General features: G+C 37.6%; 1 pseudogene across 3 annotated transcripts; it reads left to right on the forward strand.

Moving 5' to 3' along the window:
* Positions 1-10,409: 10,409 nt before the first annotated feature.
* On the forward strand, positions 10,410-14,359 carry LOC120104436 (pentatricopeptide repeat-containing protein At2g22410, mitochondrial pseudogene; annotated as a pseudogene). Of its 3 annotated transcripts, none has more exons than XR_015969324.2 (3): positions 10,410-12,511; positions 12,645-13,553; positions 13,641-14,359. The product of XR_015969324.2 is annotated as a pentatricopeptide repeat-containing protein At2g22410, mitochondrial pseudogene, transcript variant X2 (transcript). The 3 variants fall into 3 exon arrangements; XR_015969325.2 differs by having other exon boundaries at positions 13,447-13,553; XR_015969323.2 differs by having other exon boundaries at positions 10,410-13,553.
* Positions 14,360-16,601: the final 2,242 nt, after the last annotated feature.

Genomic DNA, 16,601 nt, shown 5'->3' on the forward strand with positions numbered 1-16,601 from the left:
TTTTTTTTTTTTTTAGCTCAACTAGCCCTTTTTTTGCCGGAGTATATTCAATATGAACAGATAAATTTTACCCATATCCTCTCCATTTATTAGGAAGCTCCACCAACATCGCAGTCTCTTTTATGTATGAATATGTCACATCAGCATCATCCAAGCACCGGTAGATCAGATGACGACTCCACCAAGCAAACCAAGCGGAGGGTATTCAGTCTTCGCATTTAATCGATGCCCACGTATTTCGAACCTGGGCCATTCCGATGGAGTCTTAATCTCGTTCTAACTATGTTACAAAAAATAATTTATTTGTTTAAAATAGGTCTATTTGCAGCAATAGTTTGTATATCTAACAAATAAGAAGATAATTCAAAATAATGTAAATTTATAATCAATGTCATTGAAGTACAAAACATGTACTATCAAATTAGACTAGGCTATCAAAAATACCACAACAGTAAAATAAACAAATTGACTTAAGTTTTCTTATATTTCAAGCAACTAACTATTGCAAAATCCTGCATCATATTTCTTGTCCTACCCATTTATTAGCCCCACAATAGCTTGCTTGCTTTGCTCATGCCGTATCTCATTTTTTGTCGATTCCATCATTGCTTGTTCTTAGGGTTGGTAGTTTGATTAGTTGCCGCTGTTGCACCACTATAGGCTCCTTGTATCATACTCTCTTTGGCTCCTGCTGCCACGCCACCTTTTGTGGCTAATACTCTAGCATTTTCCTCTCATCAACAACTTGTGATCAATTTGACTTCACTTGCTTCTGATCAGTTTCCTGAGATGCATCTGTAATCCTAGTCCTTCTCGGCTCGTGGTAATTTTATCTTTAGTAGCAATTGTTGGAAAAATTAAATGCGCACGCAGCTTTTTAGGCCGCATGCGCATTTGCCGCTTAATTACGATAGACACATCCGCAAAAAGACCAATAAGCCCTTGTAATCATCCCTATATATACCTCTCAATTTCATACTATTCGGAACACAAAAAATTAGAGAAAAAATACCAAAAAAATTCTGGAGAAAAGTTCTTCCTCTTAGCCACTTCTGATTTTTATATTTGCAATTCTATTCAGTTTATTTTATTCTTTTTATTTCGTTTTTCGTTGGATCTGTAAATCCAATCGGGCTCGATTTGGCTTCTTCCGAGACGTACTGAAGAAGAAGTTTAGGGTCGTTGTATATCTGAGAAAGATTATCGGGAGACGCATATGTAGAGGCAAATACTTCTTTGGGACAGCGTCTACGCGCTTCAACCTGCCTTCAATTAGGCTAGTTTTTTCTTACTCTTGTTTTAAATTTAATATTAGTAGATCTGTAGGATTTGCAACCTTATAATTTAAATATATTAAATAAATAGATTTATTTTGTGTCATAATAGATTTCATTTGTAGTATAACAGATTTATTTTGATGCTAAACGGAATAATATACATATATATTATTCCGTTTAAGACTTTCTATTAATTACAATTATTAGATTTAATTTATTTATTTAAGTGATATATTGCTAACAATCCAAAGAAGTGTTTGGTTTATTTTTTTTTTGTTAGTAATATATAATTCAGTAAATCATTCTAAAAAGGTAATAATTTGTTTAACCTCCAAGAGGTTTATCATACCTCCATTTGGACTCCTCAAGGAATAATTTCCAAATCCCATTCAAACGAAATATTCAGAAATTGGTTAATACATAATAATTAATTCATTGAATTGACAAATTAGATTTCAATTACAATAATTGATTTGCCAGCATAAAATTAGTAATCAATTATTCTACTAAGATAATAAATTTTATAATTCATTGAATTAATATTTTAGATCAATTATAATAATTGATTTGCTAACACAAAATTAGTAATCAATTATTCTAATAAAGTAATAAATTATATAATTCATTGAATTGGCATTTTAGATCTCAATTACAATAATTGATTTGCTAGCACAAAATTAGTAATCAATTATTTTAATAAGATAATAAATTATATAATTTATTAAATTGATATTTTAGATCTCAATTACAATAATTGATTTTCTAGTACTAAATTAATAATCAATTATTACTAATTCGACAAATTCAAACCAAAAATTCAGAAATTGATTGATACATAATTTGCACTTAGGCTTTTGTAAAAATTGAATTTGTATAATTCTAGTGATTATATCCACTAACTAATAGTATCAAAGAAAAACTTGTCAAAATGGCATACGTGCCTAAGAAAGACTGGTACTTAAGTGAGCTTAGTGCTCCACCACCGATCTAGAGCTGATCTGGCTATTATTTTTTTGGATATATCAACTAGACATTCAAAATTCAATACAAATTTTAGTGCAATCATTTGACATAGACTTTTTGCCTTTATTCAGGTTTTGTCTTTTTTCTATAACCTTAAACGTATGGCCTCTAACACTAGTGACCACCTTAGTGCTAAACCTGAAAATTTTGATAGCCATAACTTTAGGAGGTGGCAGAACCAAATGCGATTCTGCCTCACCACATTAGGGTTGATCTCAGCCATAGATGAGAGCACTTCTGAAGTTGATAATGGGTCCAACTCTACTACTTCACGACCTGCTACTCGCCAAAATCCAAACTCAAACCGGAGTTCATCCTCCTCCCACACTGAACCTTCTGCCTCCACCAGCATACCTTCTAGGACACCTAATGAGATAGACTATTATTGCATCCATAGAATCCTAGGTGCCCTCTCTATAAGGATGTATGACATTTATTACACAGCCAAGAGTGCCAAAGAACTCTGGGACACCCTAGATAGCAAATATGGTCTTCATGATGCTAGGGTAAAGAGGTTCAAGGCTTTCGACTTTAATAACTTTAGGATGGTGGACTCAAAGCCAATAAATGATCAAATCCATGATTTTGAAATCCTGATCCACCAGCTTAGGGCTAATGGAACCAATTTGGATAAATCATTCCAGGTAGCCTATCTGATAGATAAACTACCTAATTTCTATCTGATTTTGCTAAGATTCTGAGCTATGCCCAAGGAGATCTCACCCTAAACCAAGTTTTGAACTCCATTAGGATTGAAGAGCAGCACAGGCTTAGAAGTAAAACCTCTACTAAGAACAAGAATGATGCTTATAATATAAAAGCCCCACCTAGGAAAAATCAGAACCGACCCTTCAAAAATAAGCATTACAAAAAGAAACCCTACCACCATAGAAATCCTAACCACCATAATGGAAAACCAATCCAATCCTAGGAGCAGAAGAAGAAGAAAGAGCAAGATGGTATTCGTTTCTACTATGTGTGTGGTCGGACCAACCATTTGGCTCCTAGTGCTTTTATAAAAAGACTGCACCTCTTCAATTTAAGAAAAAAGGTCCACACACAACCAGTGCTCAAGTCAACATAGCGACTTCCGGTGCTGGCTCCTCTGAGACTGCTTTCAGATCTCAAGTGGAGGAGCTGTAATCATAGCAAACAGCTCGGAGGCGCGTGTGGTAGGAGTGGGACGTGTAGACTTAAAGCTTATTTCTGAAAAAGTTCTGTCCCTGTACAGCGTCCAACATGTTGCGGTCGTTAGAAGAAACCTAATTAGTGGTTTCTTACTTATTCAGCAAGAATTTCCTCTAAAAATAATGATCTAATCTCATATGAAGTTTGGAAACATAGAAAATCTAATCTTAGCTATTTGAAAATGTGGGGGTGCTTGGCAAAAATGAAAATATCTAATTTTAAGAGAAAGAAAATAGGGCCTAAAACAGTGGATGCCATATTCATAGGATATGCAGCCAATAGTAATGCCAATAGATTTCTGGTAATTAATTCACAAGAAAGTGATATTAATAACAATACTATTATAGAAGCCAGAGATGCAATATATTTTGAAGACACCTTTCTACTTAGGACTAGAGTAGATAGTGGTATAGCTAGTAGCTCTAGTAGAATAAGGACAAGAGAAATAGAAGTAGAAGCAGAACCTAGGAGGAGTAAGAGATCCAGAGTAGAGAAAACATTTGGAGATGACTTCATACCTTTTTTATAGAAGACTCTCCAACTACTTTTGAGGGCGCAATGAAATCCTTGGATTCATCCTTTCGGAGAGAAGCTGTGGACAATAAGATGCAGCCAATTATCCAAAATCATACTAGAAAACTAACTGATCTTCCTTCTAGCTGTAAAACTATAGGGTACAAATGGATGTTTAAGAAGAAACTTAGGCTTGATGGCTCTATAGATAAATTTAAGGCTAGATTAGTTACCAAGAGTTTTATACAGAGATCTGGGGTAGATTTTTTTAATGTCTATGCACATGTAGCTAGGATTACTACTATTAGGATCGTGATAGCATTAGCCTCCATCCATAAATTAGTGATTCATCAGATAGATGTGAAAACAGCTTTTCTAAATGGAGACTTAAATAAAGAAATTTATATGGACTAGCCAGAGGGATTTATAATCTCAGGCTAAGAAAATAAAGTTAGCAGACTAGTCAGATCTCTTTATGGTCATAAACAAGCACCCAAGCAATGGCACTTGAAATTTAATGAAACCATACTGATATTTGAATTTGAAATCAATAGTACAAGCGAATGTGTATACCATAAGAAAGTTGGAAATAAACTTGTGATCTTGTGCCTCTATGTAAATGATATACTGATCTTTGGGACAGATCTTGAGATAGTTGATGAAGTAAAGCAATTCTTAAGTCTTAAGTTTGATATGAAAGATTTGGGACAAGCTGACTTAATTTTAAATACCAAAATAATTAGAAGTGCAAATAGTATTAAGTTATCCCAAAGTCATTATGTTGACAAGATTCTCAATAAATTTAATTATACCGATTGTCAGTCTGTCTCTACTCCTTTTGATCCATCTACACATCTTAAGAAGAATTTAGGAATTTCTATCCTTCAAAGCCCATATGCTCAAATTATAAGCTCACTAGGATTCCTAGCAAACTACACCAGGCTAGACATAGCATATGTTGTAAATAGACTCCGCAGATATACTGTTAATGCAAATAGAGATCACTGGACAGTATTAGAGAGTCTCCTTAGGTATTTTAAGGGTATTAAGTCCTATAGTTTGCACTTTAGTAGGTTTCCTGCTGTTCTAAAAGGTTAAGTGATGCCAATTGGATCAGCAATACCTTAGATGTTAAATCCACCATAGGATATGTCTTTCTTCTAGGAGGTGCTGCTGTGTCTTAAAAATCCACCAAATAAATCTTGATATCTATGAGTACCATGGAGTCTAAACTGATAACTTTACACATTATTAGCACTAAGGCTGAGTGGCTCAGAGATCTACTAATAGATCTTCCTGTAGATGAGTCACCTTTACCATCTGTCTCCTTACATTATGATTATAAATCTGCAATAGATAAGTGCAACCAAAAAAAGCCAATATAAAAATGAACAGGCACTTAAAAGTGCATCATAAATCATTAAGATATATATTGAAAAATAATATTATTGCTTTGAATTTTGTAAAATCAGAAAATAATTTGGCTGATCAGCTTACAAAAAGTTTGTCTATAACAATAGTTCTAGAGTCGTCGAGGAGGATGGGGCTTAACCCATAAAGATAGATCACCACAGTGGGAACCCAACCTTAAAAGGTTCAATGGGTAGAAACAAACCGGAGTATGACTAAGAGGAGCACTGTATTATGTTTTCCTCATCCCTATGGTGCTAGTGCTCATAAAAGCAAGCGGTAGGATGAGTTTGTTTGTATAACTCTTAATGAGTCCGAGACCCAAGAAGCAGGAGCTTTCTTGCTAGCTTCCTTATTAGGACTCATCTATATGTACAGTCGTGAGACTGCGATTATGGAAAATGGATGATTTCCTAAAAAACACATAAGAGATACCTACGCATGGTCATATTAGCGCACTTAGAACCCAGATCGGGCTATATAATGTATGCTGTTAATTTAATCTGAGCCATGGACCGAGGTTCAAGGTTAAGACCACCTTGGCTTCACAGATGTAATCAATTGTCACTAAGTAAAGGTTCAAATCGAAAGGTACCTACACCTATTACATAATATAAGATATCTAGCATTTTGTTTTGATTTTAAAATTATTTAAAAATTAATTTTTGTAGAGGATTGTTGGAAAAATTAAATGCGCATACAGCTTTTTGGGATGCATGCACGTTTGCTGCTTAATTACCACGGAAGCATCCGCCAAAAGACCAATAAGCCCCGTAATCACCCCTATATATACCCCTTAATTTCATCCTATTCAAGACACGAAAAATTAGAGAAAAAATACCAAAAAAAAATCTGAAGAAAAATTCTTCCTCTTAGTTACTTCTAATTTTTTATTTTTGCAATTCTATTCAGTTTATTTCGTTTTTCGCTGGATCTGCAAATCCGATCAGGTTTGATTTGGCTTCTTCCAAGATGTACCGAAGAAGAAGTTTAGGATCGTCGTATCTCTGAGGAGAATTGCTAGGAGACCCGTACATGAGGGCAAACACTTCTTTGGGACAGCATCTACGCGCTTCGACCTGTCTTCAATTAGGCTATTTTCTCTTACTCTTGTTTTAAATTTACTATTAGTAAATCTGTAGGATTTGCAACTTTATGATTTAAATATATTAAATGAATAGATTTATTTTGTGCTAGAATAGATTTCATTTGTACTATAACAAATTTATTTTGATGCTGAATAATATACATACATATATATATATATATATTCCATTTAAGACTTTCTATTAATTGCAATTATTAGATTTAATTTATTTATTTAAGTGATATATTGCTAACAGCAATTGCTCCTTTATAAAGAGTAGCTCTTTCTCTTTCTCTATAGACTTTCATTGAGTTACCTATCAAATTGTTGCTCCTTCTGCTTGCATACCTACGGTCTTTCTTTCTACACTTGCCCCAACTCCTAAATTCGCATCAATTTGCTACCGCAAGCAATGATCTCTCAACCTGAAACTCACTATATACCCCTTGATTATGATCATGTCAATTTATCTGGGGTATGCAATGAAATCAGCAAAAGAAGATTAAGAAGAATCTTCAAGCTAGTGCACCTGTAAATGGCATGATCTATAAAAAAACTAGGAAGAGAAATGTACAAGCAAGAACGAGGGCCAATGGAGGACCACCCCCAATTGCCACCAAATAACATCATAATTTTGTCCATTAGCTGAAATAAATGAAGGTGGAGGCAAGCGTTTGGAAAATCATGACTAGGTGTTCCAAGTATTGACTTAAGAGAGCTTTCCGAGTGGAAATAATGTAAGAAGATGTAGAGCTAGAGACTTAAGGATGATTGGATTGATTAATCAACAAGAATGAATTGTCTTCACAAATAAGGAGCTACAGCTTGCTGACAAGACTGATTGCACCAAGCCATTGCACATAACATCCACCAAGGAAACTACAGGGTACAATCGGTGTTAGTCAATAATAGCTAATGACTAAATATTTGTCCATTGAGCATAAATATTAAGCCAGGATGCAGCCCTCTTTTAAGAAGACCTTATCATCACCATACCATTCTAGGTTCTTGACTTTGATCCTTTAGAGCCTTCTCTTAGGCCATTCTTGGATCCACTCTATAAAAGCCATACCCTCTTCCCTACAGCAATGCATAAAATTTAAAAATAATGGTAACATTGTAATTATAATAGTAGAGCAAGAAATAACTACATCCGCTGAACTAACCAAAGATCAAGTTCAAATAATAGACATCCAGTACACCTTATCGATATTCAATACCATAACTTTCAATTTGAAGAATCTAAGCTAGGAAATAACCTGTAGTGTCCTCAAATTCTGAATCAACACCGGAACTTGTAAGTCTAAGCTAGTCAAGCTTGCACAACCTATCAGTGTGCGACCTTTAGAGCTATCACAAACTACGCTTAAATGCCTCGTCCTTTCGTTAGCACCACAAGCTGAACCTTAGCACTGCACATACCCATTCACTCCAAAATGATTAACCCAAATCAAATGATTACCACTTTGAGTCAAAAAATGGAACTAAAGATCAGGGCAAGATCTTAAAGTAAGAAATTAGGGGATGAAGTACCTTATCCTCCTGAAGAGAAGAACTTAAAGTTAGGAGTTAGGTTATAGGCCATCCCTCTTTGACCTATAAATGTCGACTATAAAAGAACACTAGAGAAGCCAAGATAAGATCAATGGAAAGGCAACCTAAGGTATTTCAATCCAAGAATGCAAGAAAAAAGATACATATTGAAGATGATGTGTTAAAAAAATGATCACTAGGCTATTTGTCAGCGAAAAAGAAACTGAAACAAAGTATAATCCAAAAGAAGATGAAGAAGCTCTTGTACCACATATTGATTGAACCTCTTTGTTCATAACCTCCTGATGTATCAAACTTGCTGCCAAAGAACGATATGTCTCATAGCAAAAAAAAAAAAAAGAACGATATGTCTTCTAAGGCTAATGTTACTATGATTGAAAGTGATTACTCTATCCTTTTTGAGGATGCTCCTTAAGTTTTAATCATTGCTTCTACTAAACCTCTTTGGTAGGACATCCTCAGCCATTGGTTCCTCTTCTCTCCCTCCTATAAATCTCAACCATTCATTAGCCCTCTACTTGATCAATCCAAATAAAGAAAAGATGAGCCAATTCCAATCTTCTATCTAGCATCTCTCTCCATCAGTGGTTTAAATCCTCTCTCCTAATCCTATCCTTTTCCTCTATATGTTTATGTTATCTATATGAAGCAACATACATTATAAAACATGACCTCTTCTAATGCTAGCCATACATGTCCATGATCCTCCCTTCTCCCAGTAAGATCTTGCCACTTCAAATCAATCATGGTCACTACATCTAAAGAGCTCTTACCCTCACCTTTAAAGCCTCTTCTCCTTCTCAAAATCCTAACCATTGAATTCTAAAGAAACACAAGAGGCATGAGTTTTCTAGATCATAGCCCTTGAACCAAGCTACCGCAACAATCCTTTTTGCAATCCCAAGCCAATAAATATTACCCATTTAGCAACCCATGACAACCCTTACATATAGAGCTATCCTATCCCTTAATCAATCTCAACTCTTAAACCACTCATCTTTCTTTATGATAGAACCTTATTGTCTCCAAAATTCAAGGTAGAAATTAGGGAGAAAAAAGAAAGTATTAGGGAGACTCTACCAAAATTTTCTCCTGCAAACTCTAGTATTAATCTTTACTCCATGCTTTCTTCTACCTTCATCTAGCCTTAAAAATCTCTAATCTATATACTTCCGTAGTCTCTTGCAACCAAGAAAAAGGAACATGAGCAAGAGCTTTAGGCAGTACATCCCCTCTCTTCTTTCTCTCTCCCTTTTTTCTTTTACTCTTTTCTTTATCGCTTTATTCATGAAACCCTAGTCCTAGTCCATTAGAGATAGGAAATCCTTTTCACCTCTACAATCTTCTAAAAGAGAGAGTGGTAGGGTGTGCCTTCAAGCCTTTCCTCACCATGAACCTCAATTTGAATCTATAACTTACCTCCCATAAAATTTATAGCTTACTTAGAAGGCTAGGTGGCAACTCCCATAACCATGGGATAGTCTACACCCTATGGATATATCTCATGGTGTGATGATTTGACTCTTAATCCTCTATAGTGCATATTTTGCACTATAGAGAGTTATGTATGCTTGGATAATCACCACATCACTCATCTTGGAAATAGAGGGCTCTTGCACAATCTCTCAACCCCTTATTAATCCCATGTTTGAAACCCCAATCCGACATTCTCCATTAGACTCTCGAATGCATGGTTGAGAGATTGTGTAAGAGCCCTCTATTTTCGAAAGAGCAATATAATGATTATCTGAGCATGTATAGTTCTCTGCTGGTGCAAAAAATGGACCACTGAGTATTTAGACTCGTGATGAATGACATCTTCTCCATGTCTTCTTCCGCCATTTTGATCAAGGTGTATTTTAAGATTCTATCCACAAATAATAGCACTTTAATATATTAAATTATTAATTTTTAATCATATCTTAACTTATGGTACAATATTGATTTTTAAAAAAATATAACATAGGTTTATTTATTCAAATGTACTTTTTAGAATTTGTTTTAATATAGTTAGTACCTTTGTTATTCTTCAATATTTTTACTTAATAATAATTTTATATATCAATATTTCATATTTTATTATATTTATTCTTATATATTTTTATTTTTTATTTTTAATATGAATGCCATCTCTCTGTTTTTTTATTATCATAGGGGTATTTTACTAGGCAGCAATATTATTTAGCACAACTTTTTTTTTTTTTTACTAAAACGGATGATTTATATGATTCTAGTATGAATATATCCAAAAAATTGAAAATAGTAAATTCAGAACTTTTTCTTTCTGATTCATAAGGTATCTTGATTGATATATACAAGAATACCCAATCTGTAGCTTTGTTGGCCTATCTGCTACTAACTTGCGATGCGTTTTCATTTCAGCTTTTATGCCAAACGGGGCCAACTTCTAATGCTAAAGTCGTATTAGGAGCGTCGCACATGGTTTCCACCTGTCATGGAAGAGCTCGCGTGCGCGAAGGATGAGATGCGCGACCGCCCTCGCCCGCCTCATCCACCGATGCCAGAGCCTGCGCGAGCTTCGCCAAATCCACGCCCTCATCACCACCTCCCCCTACCTCGACCCCCGCACCGCCGCCTCCCTCCTCTCCCGCCTCCTCTTCTTCTGCGCCACCTCCCCCGCCGGCTCCCTCCCCTACGCCTCCGCCCTCTTCCGCCGCCTCCCCTCCCCGACCCTCTCCGCCTACAACGCCATGATCCGAGCGCACGCCATGCCCACCTCCTCTCTCAGCCCTCTCTCCTTTTACGTCCAAATGCTCGCCGCCGGCGTCCGTCCCGACCACCTCACCTTCCCCTTTCTGTTCAAGCACTGCTCCCTCCGCCTCGACTCTGCCGCCGGCCGGAGGCTCCACGCCCATGTCTCGAAGCTGGGCTTCCATTTGGACATCTTCGTCGAAAATGCCATGGTCTATATGTATTCGAGCTGTGGGCTCGTCGATTCCGCGCGGAGGGTGTTCGACGAAATGGCCCACAGAGATATAGTCTCTTGGAACTCGATCTTGATAGGGTATTTGAGGTGCGGGGAGCTCGACTTGGCTCTGCGTCTGTTTCTGGACATGAAGGAGAGGAATACAAGAACTTGGAACTCGATCATAACTGGCTTTGCACAGGGTGGCCGGTCAAGGGAGGCATTGGCTTTGTTCCATGAGATGGTTTTCTCGGCCAATGAATATGCTAAGCCTGACAAGGTGACGGTTGCCAGTGTAGTCTCAGCATGTGCTTCGCTGGGAGCTCTGGACCAAGGGAAATGGGTGCATGGTTACTTGAAGAGGTATGGGCTGGAGTTTGATGTCGTGATTGGAACCGCATTGATAGACATGTATGGAAAATGTGGGTGTGTGGAGAGAGCTGTGGAGGTCTTCCAGGAGATTCCCAAGAAAGATGTCTTGGCTTGGACAGCGATGATCTCAGCATTTGCCATCCATGGGCTTGGAGAAGAGGCTTTTGGTCTTCTGGAAGAGATGGAGAGGCATGGGACAAAGCCTAATTATGTGACTTTTGGTGCACTTCTAAATGCTTGCGCTCATGCGGGCCTGGTAGAAAAAGGCCGGTGGTGTTTCAATGTGATGAAACAAGTCTACTTCATTGAGCCTCAGTTGCAGCATTATGCCTGCATGGTTGATTTGCTTGGCCGAGCAGGGTTATTTGAAGAGGCTGACAGACTGATCAGAAGCATGCCTATGGAGCCGGACTCGTATGTTTGGGGGGCATTGCTTGGTGCATGTAGGATGCATGGAAATGTGGAGGTCGGAGAAAGGGTGGCTGGTTATTTGATTGGCTTAGATCCTCTGAACCATGTATTCTATATAATTCTATCGGATATATATGCCAAGGCTAATAGGTTTGAGGATGTAAAGAAAGTTAGATCTGTCATGAAAGAGCACCGGATAAAGAAAACTGCACCTGGTTGCAGTATGACTGAAGTTGATGGCCAGGTGCTTGAGTTTTCAGCAAAAGGAACACCTGATAACTTGATGATGGAAATGGGGTGGGTGTTGAATGGGATCAATGATGAGTTGAAGTCCACAGGTTACTTACCCACTAACGATGAGGAATTGTTAGAAATCCCTTGGACTTGTTGACATGTAGCAGCTTGTTTGAGTATCTGATGAAGATTCCAGGTTTGTTCCTTTTTTTGGGTAAATTCACAGTATCATGAGATTTAAAGCAAGTCTCATCTACGTTCTTTATGGCAAATGAGGAAAGGGACTTACTTGGATCAGAACCTTGGCACAAAAAATTCTCTATATATGAAGTGCGGCCTTTCAACCAATTTTCAGGAAGGAATGATGATAAATAATCTAGAGATGCAAGGAGACAGTACCGAATGTAGAAAATCCTTTGAACAGTGAATGAATGAGCAAGTATGCTGCATCAAAATCAGGGCTGACAGCAACTTGTTCAAAGTGCACCTGTTCCTATACAGATAACAAAAAGAAAGGTGGGCATGTAAAGTATTCAAATTGCAGAAGTATCATAACCTTATTCTTTCATTCTTTTAACTAAATCAGATTACCATTGTTTTTTAAATTTGAGAGCTTATTATAAGGTTCAACAGTTGTTGAATATGCCAGAAAATTTTGAGGCTTATGCAACCAAGTGGATATGCTAAGTGCTTTTTGGAAGAAATAAGAGGCCAGGGAATATTTCAGACATTTCATGGCCAACATCGAGGAAATCAAGACTTTCATGCTCACGAATTGTAACTTGTGTCTTAACATGCTAATTGTGCTGTTCCACTCTTCAACTGCTGAGTATGATGGTACATAGAACAATAACTTTGACCCTAGAGGCCAGATAAGTTGTCCTGCAACCTATCGTTTTATATATGGAACTCGTGTTGTTATGATCTAAGATGCAATCAGATGCTACATTGCAATCATGGGCAAAGAACATGTCCGATAATGTATATGCTCTTCACCTATACATCTGAAAATTATTCTTGGCATTTGTAATTCATACAGTAGTAAAGGTTCTCTTTGAATTAATGAACCAACTTCAGAAAATATGAAAACTGTTGCAGTTATTAGGCTCCAAGCAAATAGGCCTGGCTGTCAATGTCATGGCATGAGGATGGCATGGCACTGTCTTCTTGTTCTTTCTGCACAGACTAATGGATATATAAACCAGCAAAAGCCTTTTTGCCAATGGCAAATCATTCACCACATCCCCTTTCATGGCTTCCCAACTCTCAGGATTGGTAGAGCCTTTGAAGTGAGACTTCTCTATGCTATTGGCTCAGTTATCTCCTTTTGCATCTTCTGAATCAAGGGGTCAATCCAAAAGGCTGATAGATTCCTCATTGCGGGCACCATGTTCCATCAGAGCATCTACTTATAATTCGCTCTTTGATTTCCAAACCAATATTGCATGCAGGCACCAAACCTTTTTGGCTGATCAAGCCTTCAGATAGCCCGATCTTTATTGCTCACCCTGCCAAAATCAAGCACATTCTCGAGTTCAGCTTCTCCAAATACAGTGAGGTGCTTGATTTTACCGTTACCTTTTATTCTGTTCCTCTTTCTTGATTATCTTAAATTCTGTTAATATAATTTATGGTATGTTAACAGGGTCAGTACAGTTATCACATAGTGAAGGATCTCTGTGGTAGATAGTAAGAAGTGGCGCCACCAAATAAAGCTTGCAAGCTTCGAGTTCTAAACCAAGGTTCTTTGAGACTTTAGTAGTGTCATGTTTCAGAAAAGAAAATCTCAGATGCTGCAAATACTGAAACTTTAACAGATACGCAGATATGATTAAAGTCATTTGGATAATAGAAAGGTGGCCATGCATGTCGGAAGAATTGGTCTTGTTGTTTGTCTTCTTGGCAGGATCTTCTGAGGAGATCGACTTGGGGCTCAATCTTCAAAGTCGGGTTCGGTGTCAAGCTAGGCACTCTCTCAGGATCGAATGAGTTTGTGGCTTGGTTCAGAAGGGCTCTTAATGACTCTAACTCCATTGTTTTCTGGTGTCATGCTGATGCATTCTGGAACATCAAGAGGCTTCTGACCATTTGGTTTGAAGCACAGCTCAAGAGGAACCTCAAATTGTGATTGATGATAGTGTTCCAGTTGATTCACCACAAGACGAAGTAGATGAAACTCGGGCAAGAAGATGGTAGCATATTTCAATTGTTTTCTTTGGAAGCCGATACACCAATTTCATCTTTACAGTGAATGCGGGATTATGCATTCTATTCTTTTGCCTTCTTGGAAGATATGTTACCAAGATTTATAATAATAGCAAGCAAGCATGAACAAAAGAACCTAAAAGTCCCTATTTAAATTTATTGAACATGTTCGATGTTGACTGGTACATATTGTTTCCAGATTTATCTTCGGTAGAGAGAAAAATCTGTAGACATAATCATTTGTATAGGTATATATATATATATATATATATATATATATATATATATATATATATATATATATATATATATATATATAATGTGGGTGTGTGCATGCGAGTGGGTGTGCCAGCACGTGTGTGTATGCATCTATGTGCGTGCTTGTGCATGTGCGTGCGCGCATATGCTTGTTTGTGCACGTGTTTGCACATGCGTGCACGTGTTTTTTTTTTTTTTTTTTATGCATCAATGAGTTTGGTTTTGCACGGAACGTTATATCTACTCATCGCATGATTACTTGTTAAGGTTGTATGTTTCCTTTTGTACATATGTATTCTATATTGCTGATTTTGGTTTACATAGAACTTGATGCTCATGTGCATCAAAATTTGCAAGAAATATGGTATTGAATTGTATTTACTTAGAAAACATGATCAATTTATATAATTGGACAATCAGGTGCGATACTTGGAACTATCCATGTTGTTGGTAGCCATTATAAGCTAGAAATATGACATCATTGATGCTCCACTATAAGTTAGAAATATGGTATTATTGATATCTCATCGTAGGCTGGAAATGTGTATTATTCATATCCTATCACAAGTTGAAAATGTGATTTTTTTTTTTTCTCTCGCTATAAGAAGATTTAGAAAAGAAAAGAAAAAGTGGAAACAACCTCTATTCCTTTCTTTGGTGGTACTTCTCCATATCTTATCTAAAATACATCCAATGGAGTCAAAAATGTCCCTAAGTTCATGGAAGATTGCAAATGAATTTGAGAATAAGAGCGTGGGGAAAAAAAAATTCTTCATGGTGCACTGAAGATTATAGAGGCAAAGTATTGCAAGTGACCATGGCTATACGAGATCAATCCCAAATTGAAGCACCTAACAATCGACCAACACGGCCCGAACCACTGAGTTAGATCCATAACCTCGCCATCGGACCATCTTGGAGGATCACTAGAGATCCTAATTTCATTGAAAAGGAGGGAGCTTTTGAGGAGAGAAAAATCTCAACTTGTTCTTCTATTCGTTGTTTTTTTTTAAAAAAAAAAATTTAACTGCTTCAATTAGAGGAAAAGAAAGGAGGAGTGTAGATGGAGATGAAGGAGGACAAGGAGGAAAAGTGGGCATGTGGACGATGAGGAGGCGGTCTGGCTGGCTGAAGGAGGAACAGTTAAAGTTGGCAAGCATATCGAGGACCTCCTAGCTCTCGCTCCTCCGCCTCTTCTTCCCCTAAGTCCCCCTTCATCATTGAATTCCAGCAAGATTGTGCATATCTCGTGGACTCGGGAGCACTGATGGATTCTCTGATGGTTGTGCCGGTATGGTCTCATGTGGAGGTTGGGGCTATTAACATATTTTTTAAATAAATTTCTTTCACCGAGTTGAAGAAGATTGAGAGAAGCCTTCACTAGTCTTCTTCCCATGATGGAAGGTTGGGATGTAATGAGAAATTATATTCTACACCCAGTGCACTAGCTTAGCAGTACACCGAACCATTGATATGCCACCATATGGACATTCTGGCCATCTCAATGTAAGGACAAAATGCACTAGTCTGCCTCCTCATCTTTGCCGCCATAGCCGTCGGCGATGCCATCTCCACTGTCTCCATCACCATCATGCCCTTCTCTCCTGCTTGCGCACATCCAAAGGCCTTCTCCCATGTTTTAAAAGCTACAAGAAGGGAAAAAAATGCTATGTGCCTGCTCATCTCCATTGCCACAGCTATCGACGACCCCATCTCCACTGTTTCCATTACCATCTTGCCCTCCTTTGGCATCCATGGGATGGGGGGATCGAGAGCCCTAGCCTTGGATGAAGAAGGATTAGGTCTCGATTTGCGATTAGGAATCGAAAGGATTAGAGAAGAGAAAGGGGAGGGTTCTTTCTTGCCTTTTATCTTGTTGATTCTTCGATAATTGCTTGCGAGAGGGGAAAGAGATTGGGGAGAGAGAAGCTGAGAAAGAGAAAATGGTGGATGCCTTCACCTACCCAAATCAAGCAAAGAAAAGAACACTTTCCTAACTTCTCCCGACTTCAAATGGTAGAAAAAGACAAATGCCCACATTGCGGCATATCATTGGCCTTGTGTACCACTGAGCTGGTACATCAGGTGTAGGATATAATTCTTTGAAATGTAATAGGAGGAGATATTGTTCTCTAGGCTCAGT

Source organism: Phoenix dactylifera, chromosome 10 (genome assembly GCF_051530095.1).
Source record: "Phoenix dactylifera cultivar Ajwa chromosome 10, Ajwa_hap1_PhDact_Kaust_v1.1, whole genome shotgun sequence".
Lineage (NCBI taxonomy): Eukaryota > Viridiplantae > Streptophyta > Magnoliopsida > Arecales > Arecaceae > Phoenix > Phoenix dactylifera.